The following is a 19,877-nucleotide window of genomic DNA, read 5'->3' on the forward strand; positions in this document are numbered from 1 at the left end:
AAGAGTTTCAATTAAGAGTTGTAATAAATAAAAATAAAACATCTCAGAAATGTGCAATGTTACAAAGCTTCTAGAGTTCAACATAAGTGAAATAGATGAGCTTCAGGAGCTATGTTTTGTGGGTCTAAGCTATCTTAAAAGGTTTCAAATTAAGGAATTCTCAAAGTTCAAGAGATTGTCATGGGTCCCAGATCATATAAACTTGACAAGTTTTGTATATTGAAGAATGCTTTGAGCTAGTGGATTTGTCAAGTCTTTGTAGAGTGAGCTGCTTGAAAAAGCCTGAGATCTACTCTTGTGACATGTGGATGAACATTAGCCTACATATGTGGAAAAATGCTCAGTTGATTATAATTAATTTCCCAACGCATACAACAAGGAGATGTTAAAATAGAAAGACACCCCATGTCAAAGACAAGAATAGTTGCCACTCATGCATTATGAGCAAAGGGTCCGTATCCACAGTAAGAAGATGCCATCAAAGAGAAATCCACGTGCCAGTTAGCATAGTTTAGCCGCAACCAATCCAGCAGGAGTCTCATGCATTGACAAAAAAGACACCAACAACAATTATCAAAGCAGTCCCATGCCTTTTGGAAAAGGGACATCATAAAGAACAACAATCAACGCACATAGAGAAGAGGAATCCACGCTGACAGGAAGTAGCTCCACGCAATTAGGGAATTTCAGTGGTTTTAAGGAAAGAGACAAATCCACATTTTAACATAGTTAAGAGGGCAGCATATATAAAAAAAATGGGGACGCCAATTCATTAAAGAAGCACACCAATTGCAAAGACACAGGGAGAGATATTTTTTTAAAAAACAGAAAGAAAAGACTCCCAGATGCAGCCAGTCAAAGAGAAGAACAGTCCCACGTAGAAACAAGGAGGCATCAATTTGAAAAGGCAACCTATGTCTTAAGGCGCCCTATTTTGAATGCACCCTGTGGCTTTAATAAAAGCTCATGGCGTAACAAAAAGGAGAACTTTGGCAATAACAAGGAAGCTGCAGTAGCCATTAAAACAAAGTCCTCGCATTCAGAAGTTTGGTCTGCTTGTCAAAGTTTAAAAAGGCCCACGCTGAGCTAAGAATAATCAGCGCCATGTAACAAGGTAAATCCATGCATGAGCCGCAGGGTATTTTGAAAAAACTGTGGACAAAGCATGTAAAAAGAGCTTCTATGATTAAGAAGAATGCAATCAACATCCAACTGCGCCAAATATTAAAATGAGTCCACCTGTGAAGAAAAGAGAAGGCTGGACTATTTGAAAGAAATAGTATGCAGAAAACGTTGAAAAACCATTTATCCCACATTCAGTGGGAAATGGTATTTCAAATGTTTAAATAGCATCCTACACAATACTGTTAATGTCTTAAGACGCACAGCTTTTAAAGCCGAGCTCCATGTGTGGTGGGTCCAACTCGGGTGTTGAGCTGTGAAGGTGATCAGTAATAATTTTGAACAAACTCGCGTATAAAACTTAATGACGTCAGCAGGAGGTAAGTTGCCGGAAAGGTCCAAAACCCAGCGACTCGCTACCTCGCCACCGGAAAGTGGTGAGAATTTCCGGCTAGCGAGGTAGCGAGGTCGTCGAAAAACCCCAAAATCTGGCAAGAGTTAGATTGCCAAGCGGGTCCTGCCTAGCAACAAATTGGTGAATGAGAAGGTGCCATGTCGCGGATGGTGCAGGCCTGAGCAAATCAAGAGACAACACATGGCATCGGTCAACAGAGGTTTGACTACAGTTTTAAGGAGCAAGGAAAATGTAAAGAGTAATAAAAAATTAAATATTTTATTATCATTTTCTCATAACATTGGCGTGCAGTTTTTACTTCTTAAATAAAAGGAGTTTCATTTTGTAAAGTTTTAAACTTTATGAAATATTTAAATTTTGCGAAATTTAAATTCAAAGAAGTGCAGGCATGAACTTTTAGCCAGAGGGGACATTTTCAAATGGCAATTTCAGGCGCTTCCGGTAACCAAAATATGAAGTGTTATATATCGCCGGAATCGAGAGAAGACGAACTTTCCGATTCTGGAGTCAGTTTTTGTACAGGTATCATCTAGTTTGAGCTACATGAGGTTTTCTATCAGGTACTTAAAGTGCAACCATATTCATACCAGGAAGTTTAGATTTGTTTTTTGTCAAGATAATGACCTGGATATCAGTAAAAAGATAGTGGAAATGAAGTTAGGGTCGAATTTGTCCTGATTTACTTAGTAAAAACTCATTTTCACTGGCTTTTCCATGGGAAAATCAGATTTTTTTTTGGCAAGTAAAGGGTTTTCATCATTAGGCAAAGATATTTTGCAAAGTTTGTTACAGATTAATGATGAAACAAAATCAAATCAGAATGGGAGATGGAAGGAAGAAGTTATTCAGTTACAAAGGATTGAATTTCAAGTGGACACTTGTCATCTTCAGAATAGATCTGGGAATTCTTTCTCTTCTATATCTTTCTTTCTTGCTTCCATTGTGGGGGTTCCAGTTTTTGCACTGAGAAACAATTCTTCAGCATTTTCTCTTGTATTGAACAGCATTTTAAGTTTTATGCAGATAGTTCTTTTCTGTTAGGTGATCTATGAGTTTTTTTTTCTGTACATTTCATGTATTTGATTTCAAGGAAAACAAATAAAGTGCAGCAAAAGTTTGAAGTTCAGTTTGAATCTTGTCTCCTGATTATGGCTCTGTTATTTCTTCTAATTTGTGATCAAAGAGCATGAATTAGGTTGCATTACATTTTGAAATGTATGTGGTTAAAATGTCTTGCTTATGGAACAAAGAACCATGTAATTGCTTGATATTTGTCACAGGGTTTGCAGATTTCATGATAGGATTTTTTGAGTATGAGATTCATTCTGTAGCAGATGTCTATTCACAAGGTGAAAGATAGATCAGGGATCTTGATGTAGAGATATGTCTAAGGATTCCAGGAGATGTATGGTTATGACTCATTTAATTGCCCAATAGATAAGGCACTGGTCAAAGATAGGATCATTAAGTTATGTTGTTCATACTTGGGTCTTGCTGTTATCAACATATTAAATCAATTTTTCCTTTTATGTTGAAAGCTATTCAATGTTAACCCGCACTTAGCTTGCTAGTTTCATGAGTTATGTTCTTAGCTATTTCATGTTTGTGATTCCTGGTTGAGTGTAGAAGATTTAGGGGTTTTTTATCTGCTTCATAATAGATTCAGTGTATGCTTTGACAGTTGGTACCATATAAAGAATCTATAGGTCTACCCGCCTAGGTTTTTGCAGAGCCTGAAGAAGAAGAAGGGTCATGCCTTATAGTTGGCCTGGTGTCTGAATGGATGTGTTGATAATGGGAGTTAGCTGCCCCTAGATGCATCTTGTTCTCATTAGGGTAATTGGAAATGGGTAACATTTTCAAACACCAACAGACTTCTTGAAGTCTTCAAAATAACTTTTCATCACTATTTCAAAATTTTCTCCAATTTTCTCAATATATTAATTAATTTGGATAGCTATTGATCTATTTTTCTTCCATCCAACTTTCCCAAAAGATGGGAACTCATTATATACATAGAAGAATATGCATTCAAGCATTGATCCAAACTTACACTGAGCATTGTTTGATTTTCTAATTGCTCCTAGGTTTTCTATTATCTATTGTGTTTGGAGTTCTGCAAGATCATAAGTATGATCTTTCTTGACAATTTGATAACCTGCATCAACATCTATGCAGTGTACATTGTTTAACCTGCTTAACTGATAGAATTTGTGTGGAATAACTCTGATAGAAAAGTCAAGAAGTGGATATGTAACAATATCAATAATCATTCCATGCTTATTTTTTTGGAAATATAGATGGATTAATTGAGAGGGGGGGTGAATCAGTTACCACAAAAACAAATCCACAGATCCCTTAGATGTCTTATAAAACTAGTTACTGCTGTCACTCGATAGCCACATAGAAAAATGTTGTAACTCGGTAGATGTAGTATGTGTTAACTTATTACTAATCTTTAAGCATTCATAAAGATTTAACATGCATGCATAAAAGAAATAACATCAACATAAGAGATACCAAATTTAATGTGGAAACCCAATATGGGAAAAACCACCAAGTAACTAGCTACTAATTTTCACTATTCTAAAGTGAGCCCTGTTAGGAGCCAACCTTGTTAAAGGTTACAAAACACACTGTTAGGTGTGACCTTGTTAGAGGATTTGATCACCCTACTAGGAGTGGCCTTGCTAGAGGACTTTGGAACAATTCTATAGATCTGTCCACCTTGTTAGAGGATTTACAAAAATGGCTGTTAAACCAAATCTGTTAAGAGATTTAGGAATTACTGATATAGTGGTGAGAAAGTAACAATAAAGTGAATTGAATGAGATGCAATTGAAATTTTTGATATAGATCTCTATTCTACTTCACTAGATCCTCTCTGATCGAATACAACTTTGCTACTCCTCAAGGATATCTGATCCTTCTTCAAAATTCACTCACACTTTCCTCTTCACACAATCAACTCACTTGCATGCTTGTTCATTACTATTTAGAATTCACCACTTGACCTTTTATTTATACCTTAAAAATTATCAAGTTAGCTCATTTACATGTTAAAATTATAAATAATCATTACATTAGTTGGCTACAAACATTACATGAAATAGTTAAACTTTATTTCCCAAAACAATGAAATCCTTCATTGGCCGACCCAACTCGATAAACACTGCTTCAGAAATGATTTCTGGTTTTAATAAATTGAAGCTTGGTAAACACTATGAATTCTACAAAATCCTTTAAAGACTAAGTCAACTCAGTAAACACTGACTTCTACCACAAAAACCTTTGATGCCCGAGTTAGCTCGGTAGAAACTGTTTCCATAGAGTAACTTTTAGGAACACTCGATAAACTCTGGAATTTGCTTTGCTAACCAACTAAGCTTGGTAGACTCTTTAATTTTCTTTGACAACCAACTCAGCTCAGTAGAATCTGTCTAAAAATTGATATGGCATTTTTGTAACATCAAAGAAACCACACAATTGAACAATTATATCCAACAATCTCCCTCTTTGGCATTGATGGCAACACAACATGTCATAGCACTATGAAATTTGAAAACAAGTCTTTTTCTAACATAATATTTCTCCCTCTTTGATTTTATGCCACAAACTTCTCAAATATAGTAATCTCCCTCTATGAAGGAATTACATAACTTCTTTTCAAACAAAAAATTCTCCACAATCAAATTCAAATTTCAGGAAGATATGATAGTATACTCTTTGTCTTTGACAACACATGCCAAAGACAACACAAGCCAAATGACTAACAATGTACCTTGAGTACTAATTCATATGCGATAGTCCCATGATTATTTTGCATCAACTGATAGATCTTCAACCTAGTACCTATTGATGCATCACTAAAAGTTAATTTTAGTGAGCCTCTAATAGGGGAATGACCCCTAGCTTACCTCTTAGATACAAGAATGCATCCTTAGGTAATGTCTTGGTGAATATGTCAGCAATTTTTTCTTTGGAATGGAAATATTCTAATCTAATCTCCTTATCCTGCACCAATTCTCTGACAAAGTGATACTTATTGCAATGTGCTTAGTTTTTTAATGCATCACTAGATTTTTAGATATGTTCATTGCACTTGTATTTTCACAAAACATAACAATAGGTTCTTTGATTTCCACCTTCATGCCTTCCAATAACTACTTAAAGAAAACAATATTAGAACAATTTATTGCTACTACAACATACTTTGCTTCTGTTGTGGATTGGGATATGCAATTTTTCTTTTTTTTTGTCCAAGAAACCAACCTCTTTCTAAGAAAGAATGCTCCTCCACTTGTACTTTTTCTATCATCAATGTTTCTTGCCCAATATGCACCATTAAACACTTTCAAGTCCAGGTTACCTCCAGGTTTGTACCATAATCCATAATATTCAATGCCTTTCAAGTATCTCATGATCCTTTTCATTGCCATCATGTGATTTTCTCTTGGTTTTTCTGAAAATCTTACTACAATACCAACTAAAACAGCAATATCTTGCCTTGCATGAACTACATACTACAATTTTCCAATCATTGATCTATATAATGTCTGACCTACTTCTTTTGATTCATCATCCTTGGTAAGCTTTAGTCCAATGCACATAGGAGTTCCAACTAGTTTACAATCTTCCATACCAAAATTTTTGAGTATATCCTTGATGTATTTAGATTAAGTGATGTAGATACCATTCTTACTCTACTAAATTTGAAGACCAACAAAGAATTTAATCTCACCAAACATTGACATATCAAATTCCTTGTTCATTTTCTCTGAAATTTTTTTGCATAGATCATCATTTCCTATAAAAAAAGTGTCATCCACAAATATTTCTACCAAAACAATCTTGTTATCTAGTCCTTCCCTGATATACAAGCTACTATTATCATTAGTTCTCTAAAAACCAATCTAAATAAGATAGTTTTGCAATCTTTCATACCATGCTCTAGGGGCTTGTTTCAGACCATACAATGCTTTATGGAATTTGTAGACCATGTCCTTCTTGTCTAGATCAAAAAAACCTTTAGGTTTCTCAATGTATACTACTTCATCTAGTATACCATTGAGAAATTTTGATTTCGCATCCATCTGATAAACCTTAAATCCTTTGTATGTAGCATATGCAAGTAGGGTCCTAACACCTTCCAATCTTGCAATGAGAGAAAAAGTCTCTCCATAGTCTATTCCTTCTTCTTGAGAGTAGCCTTTACATACCAGTCTAGCTTTCTTTTTTGATACCTTACCATCTTTATTAAACTTATTTTTGAATACCCACTTAGTTCCAATCACATTTTTATCTTTTGACCTGAGTACAAGAGTCCATGTTTTGTTCTTATCTATTTTCTCTATCTCTTCATTCATAGCCTCAATCCAACTTTTATTTTCTAATGCATCTTTGACATTTCTAGGTTCAAAATCAGCCAGTAAACAAGTACCTTTTATCTTACTTCTTGTCATAGTACCTTCAAATTTGTTTCCAATAATCTGATCTAGTGAATGATGTCTCCAAACATACTTGGCTAATATAGGTTCCTTACCTTTTGACTGAGTACCACTATCTTTATTTCAAATTTTATTTTCTAGCTCTAGTTGATTTGAGTATTGCTTGGGTCCTTTAGACTTGGTAGGCATTAGCTGGGTAGTATCTGAATATGACTCAGGTTTGTACAACTCAGTTTGAACTTCTTGCAACTCGGTGATGAAGACTCAAGAGTAGAATTTTCTCGATTGACAGTTGTATCTAGCACTGTATAAGGTTCAATGAAAACAAATCTCCTATAATCTTTTGGTTCCTTTTTGCTTTCTTCTTTAGTCCTTTCTACAAACTCATCAACTTTCACAGGTGTACTATCTATGACATTGTGAGTAGACAAATTCAAATATCTATATGCTTTGGTCTTGCAAGAATATCCCAAAAATATTCCTTCACCACCTTTCACATCAAATTTACCTTTTCTAGATTCTTTCAAAATATAACATTTCTTCCAAATACTTTTAGGTAACTTACATTGGGTTTATAGCCATACCATAACTCACATGGAGTTTTGAATGTGTCTTTCTTCAGTTGTACTCGATTCAAGGTATTAAATGTAGTGTTGATAGCTTCCTTCTAGTATTTGATAGCAATGTTCCTTTCAATCATTAGAGTTCTTGCATAGTCTATGATAGATCTATTTCTCTTTTCAGCTATTCCATTCTACTTGGGAGTTCTAAGGGCCGATACATGTATTTTGATTCCCCTTTCAATGCAAAAGTTATTGAACTCATGGGAGATGAATTCACCACCTATGTCTGACCTCAAGCATTTCAGTCTTTTCCCTGTTTGCTTCTCTACTCTGGCCAAATACCATTTGAACTTCTCAAATTCTTGTGATTTCTCTCTCAGATACATGAAAGTCATCATTCTAGAGTAATCATCAACAAAAAGAATGAAGTACTTTTCTCCCGTATAGCTCTCAATTCTAATAGGTCCACACAAATCAGTATGAACCATTTCCAAGATTGCTTCAAACTAATGGTTCTTACTTTTAAAGCTAGTCTTTCCCATCTTACCAATTTGATAATTCTTGCATAGACAAACATCAGGTTTCTTTATACTAGGAATGCCTCTTACTTTTCTAAATTTTCTTATTTTTATTAGGTTATCAAAATTCACATGACATAACCTTCTATTCCATAATAAACTTTCTTCAACTTGAGCAATAAAACATGAACATTCACCAAGTTCAAGATGGAACAAGTTACCATTTTTTTGTATGCCTGATCCAATCAGCTTTCCTTTGTTATCCAACAATCTTGCTTTTCCATGCATGAATTCCACTTTGAATCCATTATTGATTAGTTGTGCCACACTCAACAGATTTTGTTTTAGTCCTTCAACCCAATAGGCATTATCACATACAAGGTCTTTGGTTAGTGAGATTCTTCCTCTTCCTTTTATGCAACAAGGTTCATTATTACCAAACCTCACACTACCACCATCATAGTCTTCAAAATATTCAAACTTTGTTTTGTCACTAGTCATATGATGTGAACAACCACTATCTATAATCCATGTATCATTTTTTCTTGCATGAGAGATAAGTTCCATCTTATCTTCCTCATCATTATTAGATTCATCTTTCACAACAATGTAAAAAATTCCATCTTTACCATCATCAGAATCATAAGAATCCTTATCCATGAAACATGTTTTCTTACCCTTTTCTTTGAATGATTTGAAGTATTTCTTACCATTAGACTTATGACCTTTCTTCTTATCCTTGTTTTGCTTGTTTAGGCACCAAGCAGCAATATGACCAATTTCCTCACATGAAAAATAGATTAGAGGAGCCTTACCTTTGTATTTCCCTTTGCCTCTAGAATATTTCCTTGCTAGTAGAGCTTCAACCACCTCAAAATCACTATCAGAACTCTATTCTAATTCTTCTTCACTTTCTAACTGATAATCTTTTATCTTCTTTCCTTTTTCTTTGAGTGAAAGCTTGGCTTCAAATGCTGATTCAATGTTCTTGGAAGCTAGAACATAGTTGTCATAGTTATCTATCTCAAATGCAGTCAATCTTCCTACTATGGCCTCTAAATTTATCTTATGATTTTCTTCACATATTCTTTCTTATATTGCAAAAACTCTAATTACATAAATGGGAAGTAATGTTCTAAGAACTTTACTTACAACTATTTCCTCCTCGATATCTCCTCCAAAAGTGTTGATCACATTGATGACTATTTTGACACTTTCAACACATTTGGCAATGTTTTCATCCTCTCTCATCCTCATTTGATCAAATTATGCTCTTAGACTTTCTGCTTTGGCTCTTCTCACATTTTCATCACCTCCATAGATGTCCTTAAACTTTTTTCACATTTCAAAGGAAGTTTTGCAATCCTTGACAACATCAAATTCTTCATAGCTTAGGGTAGATGCAATATCTATCATCATGGTGTTATGAGTCTTCTTCTCAGTAATGTCATTGACTGATAGTGTACCAGAAGGAGTTACATATACTTCATCAAGACATTTCAATCTTGTATCTCCAATGGAAGCTAGATGGAGTCTCATGAGACCTTGCCATGCTGAAAAGTTATCCCTGTTAAGCCTTAGAATTTCCCTCTTATAAGACATCCTAATCTTTAGCTTAGATCTCTGAAATCCTTCTTGCAAGCATCAAAATCTCTAATACCAATTTTTGGAAATATAGATAGAGTAACTAAGGGGGGGGGGGGGGGGGGGGGGGGTGAATCAGTTACCACAAAAATAAATCTAGAGATCCCTTGGATGTCTTATAAAACTAGCTACTACTGTCACTTTGTAGCCATACAGAAAAATATTGTAACTCGATAGATGTAGTATGTGTTAACTTATTATTGATCTTTAAGCATTCACAAAGATTTAACATGCATGTATAAAAGAAATAACATCAACACAAGAGACACTAGCTACTAATTTTTACCCTCTTGAAGTGAGCCCTATTAGGAGCCAGCCTTGTTAAAGGTTACAAAACACACTATTAGGTGTGACCTTGTTAGAGAATTTGATCACCCTATTAAGAGTGTCCTTGCTAGAGGACTTTGGAACAATTCAATAGAACTGTGCACTTTGTTAGAGGATTTACAAAAATGGTTGTTAAACCAACTCTATTAAGAGATTTAGGAATTACTACTACAATGGTGAGAAAGTTACAATAAACTGACCTAAATAAGATACAACTTAACTTTGTTGATACAGATCTCTATTCTACTTCAATATATCCTCTCTGATCAAATATAACTTTGCTACTCCTCAAGGATATTTGGTCCTTATTCAAAATTCACTCACAGTGTCCTCTTCACACAATCAACTCACTTGCATGCTCGTTTATTATAATTTAGAATTAACAACTTGACCTTTTATTTATACCTTACAAATTATCAAGTTGACTCATTTACAAGTTACAATTACCAATAATCATTACATCAGTTGGCTACAACCATTACATGAAATAGTTAAACTTTATTTTCCAAAACAATAAAATCCTTCATTAGCCGACCTAGCTTAGTAAACACTGCTCCAAAAATGATTTCGAGTGTTAACCAATTGAAGCTTGGTAAATAGTGTGAATTCTACAAAATTCTTTGGAGACCAAGTGAACTTGGTAAACACTGACTTCTGCCACAAAAACTTTTGACACCCGAGTTAGCTTAGTAGAAACTATTTCCATAAAGTAACTTTTAGGAATGTTCGATAAACTCTGGAATTTTCTTTGTTGACCAACTAAGCTTGGTAGACTCTGTAAGTTTATTTGCTTACCAATTGAGTTTGGTAAACTCTGTCTGATAATTGATATGACATTTGTGTAACATCAAAGGCAACACACAATTGAATAATTATATCCAACAATCTCCTTCTTTAGCATTGATGGCAACACAACATTTCATAGCACTATGAAATTTGAAAACAAGTCTTTTTTAGACAGAGCATTTTGCCCTCTTAGATTTTATGCCACAAACTTCTCAAATACAGTAATCTCCCTCTGTGAAGGAATTACATAACTTCTTTTCAAACAAAAAACTCTCCACAATCAAATTCAAATTTCAAAAAGATATGACAATATACTCTCTCTCTTTGACAATACATGCCAAAGACAACACAAACCAAATGAGTAATACTGATTCATATGCAATATTCCCATGATTATGCTACACTAAATGATAGATCTTCAACCTGATACCTGTTGATGCATCATAAAATTTTATTTTAGTGAGATTCTGATAGGGGAATGACCCCTAACTTACCTCTTAGATACAAGAATGCATCCTTAGGTAATGGCTCAGTGAATATGTCAGCAATTTGTTCTTTTGTATGAAAATATTCCAATTTGATCTCTTTATCTTGCACCAATTATTTGACAAAGTGATACTTTATCGCAATGTGCTTGTTTTTTGAATGCATCACTAGACTTTTAGATATGTTGATTGCACTTGTATTGTCAAAAAACATAACAATAGGTTCTTTGATTTCCACCTTCATGCCTTCGTATAACTACTTAAACCAAACAATATTAGAACAATTTACTACTACTACAACATACTCTACTTCTATTGTGGATTGGGATGTGCAATTTTTCTTTTTTCTTGTCCAAGAAACCAACCTCTTTACAAGAAAGAATGCTCCTCCACTTGTACTTTTTCTATCATCAATTTTTCTTGCCCAATTTGCACCAGTAAACACTTTCAAGTCTAGATTACCTCCAAATTTGTACCATAATCCATAATCTTTAGTGCTTTTCAAGTATCTCATGATCCTTTTGATTGTCATCATGTTATTTTCTCTTGGTTTTTCTGAAAATATTGCTACAATACCAACTGCAAGAGCAATATTTGGCCTTGTATGAACTACATACTATAGCTTTCCAATCATTGATCTATATAATTTTTGATCTACCTCTTTTGATTCATCATCCTTGGTAAGCTTTAGTCTAGTGCACATAGGAGTTCCAACTAGTTTACAATCTTCCGTATCAAACTTTTTGAGTATCTCCTTGATGTATTCAGATTGAGTGATGTAGATACCATTCTTACTTTGCTAAATTTGAAGAACAACAAAGAATTGAATCTCACAAAATATTGACATCTTAAATTCCTTGTTCATTTTTTCTAAAAATTCTTTGCATCGATCATAATTTCTTGTAAACAAAGTGTCATCCATAAATATTTCTGCCAAAACAATCTTATTATCTGGTCCTTCCTTGATATACAAGCTACTTTTATCATTAGTTCTCTAAAAACCAATTTGAATAAGATTGTTATGCAATCTTTCATACCATGCTCCAGGGGCTTGTTTCAGACCATACAATTCTTTATGTAATTTGTAGACCATGTCCTTCTTGTCTAGGTCAAAAAAACCTTTAGGTTTCTCAATGTAGACTTCTTCATCCAATATACCATGAGAATGCTAATTTGACATCCATATGATAAACCTTAAATCCTTATTATGCAACATATGCAAGTAGGGTCCTGACACCTTCCAATCTTGCAACAGGAGAAAAAGTCTCTCCATAGTCTATTCCTTCTTCTTGAGAGTAGCCTTTACATACTAGTCTAGCTTTGTTTCTTGATACCTTACCATCTTTATTCAAGTTATTTCTGAATACCCACTTAGTTCCAATCACATTTTTATCTTTTGGCCTAGGTACAAGTAGTCTATATTTTGTTCTTCTCTATTTGCTCTATCTCTTCATTCATAGCCTTAATCCAACTTTCATTTTTTAATGCATATTTGACATTTCTATGTTCAAAATCAGCAAGTAAACAAGTACTTTTTAGCTTACTTCTTGTCATAGTACCTTCAGATTTGTCTCCAATAATTTGATCTGGTGCATGATGTCTCCTGACATACTTGGCTAATACAAGTTCCTTGCCTTTTGACTAAGTCCCACTGTCTTCATTTTGAATTTTTATTTATGGCTCTTGTTGATTTGACTATTGCTTGGGTCCTTTAGACTCGGTAGGCATTGGCTCAATAATCTCTGAATGTGACTCAGGTTCTTGTAGCTCGATTTGAACTTTTTCCAACTCGGTGACTGAAGACTCAGGAGTAGAAGTTTCCTAATTGATAGATGTATCTGGCAATATATCAAGTTCAATGAAAACAAATCTCCTATAGTCTTTCGTTTCCTTTTTTCTTTCTTTTTTAGTCCTTTATGCAAACTCATCAACTTTCACATATGCACTTTCTATAACTTTGTGAGTAGAAAAATTCAAACATCTATATGCTTTACTCTTGCAAGAATATCCCAAAAATATTCCTTCATCACCTTTCACATCAAATTTACCTTTTCTAGATTCTTTCAAAATATAACATTTTCTTCCAAATACTTTTAGGTAACTTACATTGGGTTTATAGCCATACAATAACTCATAGGGAGTTTTGAATGAGTCCTTCAGTTGTACTTGGTTCAAGGTATGAACTATAGTGCTGATAGCTTTCTTCTAGTATTTGATAGCAATGTTCTTTTCAATCAATAGAGTGTTCTTGCATAGTCCATGATGGATCTATTTCTCCTTTCAGCCAACTCTATTTGACCTCAAAAATTTTAGTGTTTTCCCTATTTCCTTCTCTACTCTAGCCAAATACCATTTTATTTTCTCAAATGCTTCTAATTTCTCTCTCAGATACATGGTACTCATCATTCTATAGTAATCATCAACAAAAAGAATGAAGAAATTTTCTCTAGTATCGTTCTCAATACCAATAGGTCCACACAAATCAGTATGCACAATTTCTAAGATTTCTTTAGACTTATAGTTCTTACTTTTAAAGCTACTCTTTCCCATCTTACCAATTTGACAATGCTTGCATAGACCAACATTAGGTTTCTTTATACTAGGAATGCCTTTTACTTTCCTGAATTGTCTTATTTTCACTAGGTTATCAAAATTCACATGACATAACCTTCTGTACCATAACCAACTTTCTTCAACCTGAGCAATAAAACATGAACATTCACCAAGGTCAAGATAGAACAAGTTACCTTTTGTCAGTATGCCTGATCCAATCAGCTTTCCTTTGTTATCCAACAATCTTGCTTTTCCATGCATGAATTCCACTTTGAATCTATTATTGATTAGTTGCACCACACTCAATAGATTGTGTTTTAGTCCTTCAACCCAATAGGCATTATCACATACAAGCTCTTTGGTTAGTGAGATTCTTCCTCTTCCTTTTATGCAACAAGGTTCATTATTACCAAACCTCACACTACCACCATCATAGTCTTCAAAATATTCAAACTTTGTTTTGTCACCAATAATATGATGTGAACAACCACTATCTATAATTCATGTATCATTTTTGCTCACATGAGAGATAAGTGCCATCTTATCTTCCTCATCATTATTAGATTCATCTTTCACAATAATGTAAAAAATTCCATCTTTACCATCATCAAAATCATTAGAATCCTTAGCCATGAAACATGTTTTCTTACCTTTATCTTTGAATGATTTGAAGTCTTTCTTGCCATTACACTTATGACCTTTCTTCTCATCCTTGTTTTGCTTGTTTAGGCACCAAGTAGCAATATGACCAATTTCCTCACATGAAAAATAGATTAGAGGAACCTTGTATTTCCCTTTGCCTCTAGAATATTTCCTTGCTAGTAGAAATACAACTACTTCAAGATCACTGTCAGAACTTTGTTCTGATTCTTCTTCACTTTCTGACTAAGAATCTTTTATCTTCTTGACCTTTTCTTTGAGTGAAAGTTTGGCTTCAAGTGCTGATTCAATGTTCTTTGAAGATGGAACATAGTTGTCATAGTTAGCTAGCTCAAATGTGGTCAATCTTCCTACTATGGCCTCAAAATTTATCTTATGATTTGATTCACATCTTCTTTATTGAATTGTAGAAACTCTAATTGCATAAATGGGAAGTAATTTTCTAAGAAGCTTACTTACAACAGTTTCCTTCTTAATATCTCCTCCAAAAGCCTAGATTGCACTAATAACTACTTTGACTCTTTTTACCTATTTGGCAATGTTTTCATCATCTCTTATCCTTATCTGATCAAATTATCCTCTTATACTTTTTTCTTTGGCTCTTCTCACATTGTCATGACCTCCATAGATATCCTTTAGCTTGTTTCACATTTCAAAGGTAGTTTTGTAGTCCTTGACATCATAAAATTCTTCATAGCTTAGGGAAGATGCAATATCTATCACCATGGTGTTATGAGTCCTCTTCTCACCAATGTCATTGATTAATAGTGTGCCAAAAGGAGTTACATATGCTTCATCAAGATATTTCAATCCTATATCTCCAAAGGAAGCGAAATGGAGTCTCATGAGACCTTGCCATGCTGAAAAGTTATCCCTGTTAAGCCTTTGAATTTCCCTCTTGTGAGACATCCTAATCTTTAGCTTAGATCCTTGAAATCCTTCCTACAAGCACCAAAAAGCTCTAATACCAATTGTTGGAAATATAGACGGAGTAACTGAGAGGGGGGGAATCAATTACCACAAAAATAAATCCACAAATCCCTTAGATGTCTTATAAAACTAGTTATTGCTATCACTTAGTAGCTACATAGAAAAATCCTATAACTCAGTAGATGTAGCATGTGTTAACTTATCACTGATCTTTAAGAATTCACAAAGATTTAACATGCATGTATAAAAGAAATAACATGAACACAAGAGATACCAAATTTAACATGGAAACTCAAATTGAAAAAACCACCAAGTAACTAGCTACTGATTTTCACTCTTATGAAGTGATGCCTATTAGGAGCCAACCTTATTAAAGGTTACAAAACACACTTTTAAGTGTGACCTTGTTAGAGGATTTGATCACCCTAGTAGGAGTGGCCTTGCTAGAGGACTTTGGAACAATTCAATAGAATTGTGCACCTTGTTAGAGGATTTACAAAAATGGTTGTTAAACCAACTCTATTAAGAGATTTAGGAATTACTGCTACAACAGTGAGAAAGTAACAATGAAGTGACCTGAATGAGATGGAACTGAAATTTTTTGATATAGATCTCTATTCTACTTCACTAGATCCTCTCTAATTGAATACAACTTTGCTACTTCTCAAGGATATCTGATCCTTCTTCCAAATTTTCTCACTTCCCTCTTCACACAATCAACTCACTTGCATGATCATTCATTGTAATTTAGAATTCACAACTTGACCTTTTATTTATACCTTACAAATTATCAAGTCAGCTCATTTACAAGTTACAATTACCAATAATCATTACATCAATCGGCTACAAACATTACATGAAATAGTTAAACTTTATTTCCCCAAAAAATGAAATCCTTCATTGGCCAACCTAGCTTGGGAAACACTACTCCAAAAATGATTTCTAGTGTTAACCATTTGAAGCTCGATAAACACTACAAATTTTGCAAAATCCTTTGGAGATCGAGTGAACTCAGTAAACATTGATTTCTGCCATAAAAACATTTGACGCCTAAGTTAGCTTAGTAGAAACTATTTCCACAGAGTAACTTTTAGGAACGCTTGGTAAACTCTAGAATTTGCTTTGCTGACTAACTAAGCTTGGTAGACTCTGTAATTTGCTTTGGTGACCAACTAAGTTCGATAGACTCTATTTGATAACTGATGTCACATTTGTGTAACATCAAAGACAACATGTAATTGAACGATTATATCCAACATATTCCACTTAGCACCTATATTGTTCTTAATGACCTCTTTTGAGTCTCTTCTTAGTTTTTTGAGCTGATCTAGGGTTGGATAACCAATAACCCTATTGAAAACTCTCTTTGAAATTTTTAATGTGTCCACCCTCTAACTAGAGACATCCATCATTAATTATGCTCAGAACTATTTTAACCCACTCTATTTTGAATACTGTTAGGTATTCTAGGGCACAGGTTACGCCCTTCCTTTCTATGATCTTGAATTCCTCCTTCAATACATCATTATTGCATAATTTTTCATATACCTATCTTATCTCCATGTCCCTAATGCCTCCTAATTTTTAGTTATAGCACTTTCTTACATCTTGTATGATTATAACCTTAGGCACAATCATAGATAACACACCTGATAGGTCTTGCTTGTAGGCAATATCTGGCATAGCTTTAAAATTGCATTTTTTAACCTCATTTCTCACTAAGTAAACTTCAAAAGTCTCTTTCTCCTTCACACTTTTTGAATTAGATGCCATTATGCAAGCTAGGGTTTTAATAAGTATTAAATTGTGTAGCTCCGCAAGTGAAGAATACCTTTAAATTTGATGAATTGGTGCTTGATCTCTGTTATGATCCTTGTAAATGCTTTGAACTAGTTCATAAATTGCGTCCTTGTTTTTCTCACTCTTTCTTTGAATTCATAATGACAAAAAAGTAGGTGAAAATTGACCATATACCCTTCAAAACATAGCATTTATTGCATGGTGCTTGTACAACTATAAACTCGGCTTCAACACAATTTTTGTTTTACTCGGCATCCATTGATTTTACCATCACTTGGAAGCTATTGATTTTACTAGCACTAGATAGCTATTGATTTTACCATCACTTAGAAGCTACTAATGACTTGGCTTCAATTGACTTTAGTTGATAGCTCAACGCTAACTAGTATTTTACTCAGCATCTGAAGAGGACTTTTCATACTTGGCAATAATGTGAAAACTTGAAGATTTGACCTTTGGACTTTCCTCATTATCTTGCATCTTTATTCATGCTAATCTATTATTTTTATTACTAAATTCTCTTGGAACTGATGTATGATAAGGCATTTTAAATATCAGTCCTACATGCCTCATTTTCTTACTTTGATGAGCTGTGAGCACTTGACCTATTAGGTGAAGTGATCCCTTCTCCATTTGATGTGCCACTATCTTCTCTTTTCTTCCATTTTTTTCATCTCATTCTTGATATGTTCAACATCTGCCTTGCCTTTTTCTTTTATTAAACTCACAACTTGGTGCCTTTGACCTAGTTGGACAATTCTTGCTAATGTGATTAGTCTTCAAAGAACTAAAACATGTAGTTTGGCTTAGCCATCTTTTGTAGTTACCACTAAAGTGTGTTCTAATACAATTCTCTAGGATGTGTCCATACTCTTGAAAATAATGATAGCTATATCTTGTGTTATAATCCCAATTGTAAGAGTGTTCATGATTTCTTACCTTTGCTGACTTGTTTGATGACCACATGGATTTGGATCCGCCTTTAAAAGCTCTATGTCCATATTTCTGATAGTTGCAGTAGTAACCTTCAAATTTTGGTGTATGCATGGTTCTAGTTTTATATTCATGTGTTTGGTGACCTTGCTTTTTGCACTTATAGTAGTGAGTCCTATTCTTAGGCTTGGCCTACAGATTTGCATTTTTGCTCCTGCACACATTAGCAATATGTCCTTTCTTTCCACAATAATGACAAGTGGGTTTTGAGTTCTTATCTTTTTCATTCCTTTCTTCAACAGTTTTGGATGATTCTCCTTCTTTAGTGCATGTATAGCCTAGTCCTAATGTATCATTTTTGGATCTATGAGATTTTAGTAGTTGCTCAAAGTACTTGTTGGCTTCATTTGGCTTGTTGAAACTTTCAACAATCTCTCTTTCTCTTCTTAGATCATTTTGCAGTTGTTCATTCTAAAACTTTAGTGTGGTGACTTCAATTTCTTTGACATTTAACTCATGATGAGTATTCATGATTTGGCTTAGGGTATCCGATTGCATATTGGAGATTCTAGCAAGCTCAGTTGACTTTTCTTCTAGTATATTTGCTAGAGTTCTCTTGTCTTCCTCAGTCATGACCTTGTCTTCTATGGCTCTATTCTTTTGTTTAGTCACTTCACATAGCATCATGGCTTGGGATTCTTTCTCTATCTTGAAGTTTCTTATCTCTTCAACTTGAATTTTGTTCTTTTCAATCAAATCTGCAACTATTGCCTCATATTCACTAGAGTCTCCATTTGCAAATAGCTTTGTGGTGTCGATCTCTTTGTATAGGGTGTCGCTTTCTGCAATGGCAATGTCTTTTATTCTTTTCAAGGAACTTTTCAAAGCATCTCTGGCTTCATTAAGTTGATGTAGAATGAGATGTATTTCAATCTTCTAGTTCTCAATAGTCTTTCCTAGTTTGTAGACTTCCATTTCAAGATCTTTTCTCTAAGCTATAAAGCTTCTTCTCCTAAGAACCTGGCTCTAATACCAATTGTTGGAATTAAAAATGGGAACAATACACTTCTAAGAGGGCAGGGGCAGGGGGTTGGTGTGAATCAGAAGTTCAAACTTTACCACTTAAAATATTTTTACCATTCATTAGATGCATGTAATAAACTGAAACAAAATGTAAAGAAAATGCATCAAAACATATAAGAAATCATACAAACATTTGACATATGATATGATTACCCAAAAAACCTCTAAATGAGAAGGTAAAACTAGGGTGGGGATGAAACCCACAATTCCTCACTACTGCAACAATAAAGTGTCACCAATTAAAGTTATAATGAGTTTACCATGAACCATGATCTGCCCTGTGAAAGACCTACTCTGTTAAAGACTTACAAGAGACTATTAAGCCCCACCCTATTAAAGGATTTTAACACCCTATTAGAAGTGTGGCTAGTTAAAGCACTTTTAGAACATTCACTTGGAATGTCACCCTATTAAAGGATTTTATAATGACTGTTAAGTCAACCTTAGTCCAAAGGATTTCACTCTACTGATATAGTTGTTATAACATAATAGTAGAATATTTTATTTGATAACTTACAACTTTGTATTGCTGATTTCAGATCTTAGTTATGTCCTCCTTGATCCTTCCTGATCTGATATATCAATGTTGTATCTTTGATACTTTGTTCTGC

The sequence above is a fragment of the Cupressus sempervirens genome, chromosome 7 (genome assembly GCF_028749045.1).
Source record: "Cupressus sempervirens isolate cs-2001-9-10 chromosome 7, ASM2874904v1, whole genome shotgun sequence".
NCBI classification, from domain to species: domain Eukaryota; kingdom Viridiplantae; phylum Streptophyta; class Pinopsida; order Cupressales; family Cupressaceae; genus Cupressus; species Cupressus sempervirens.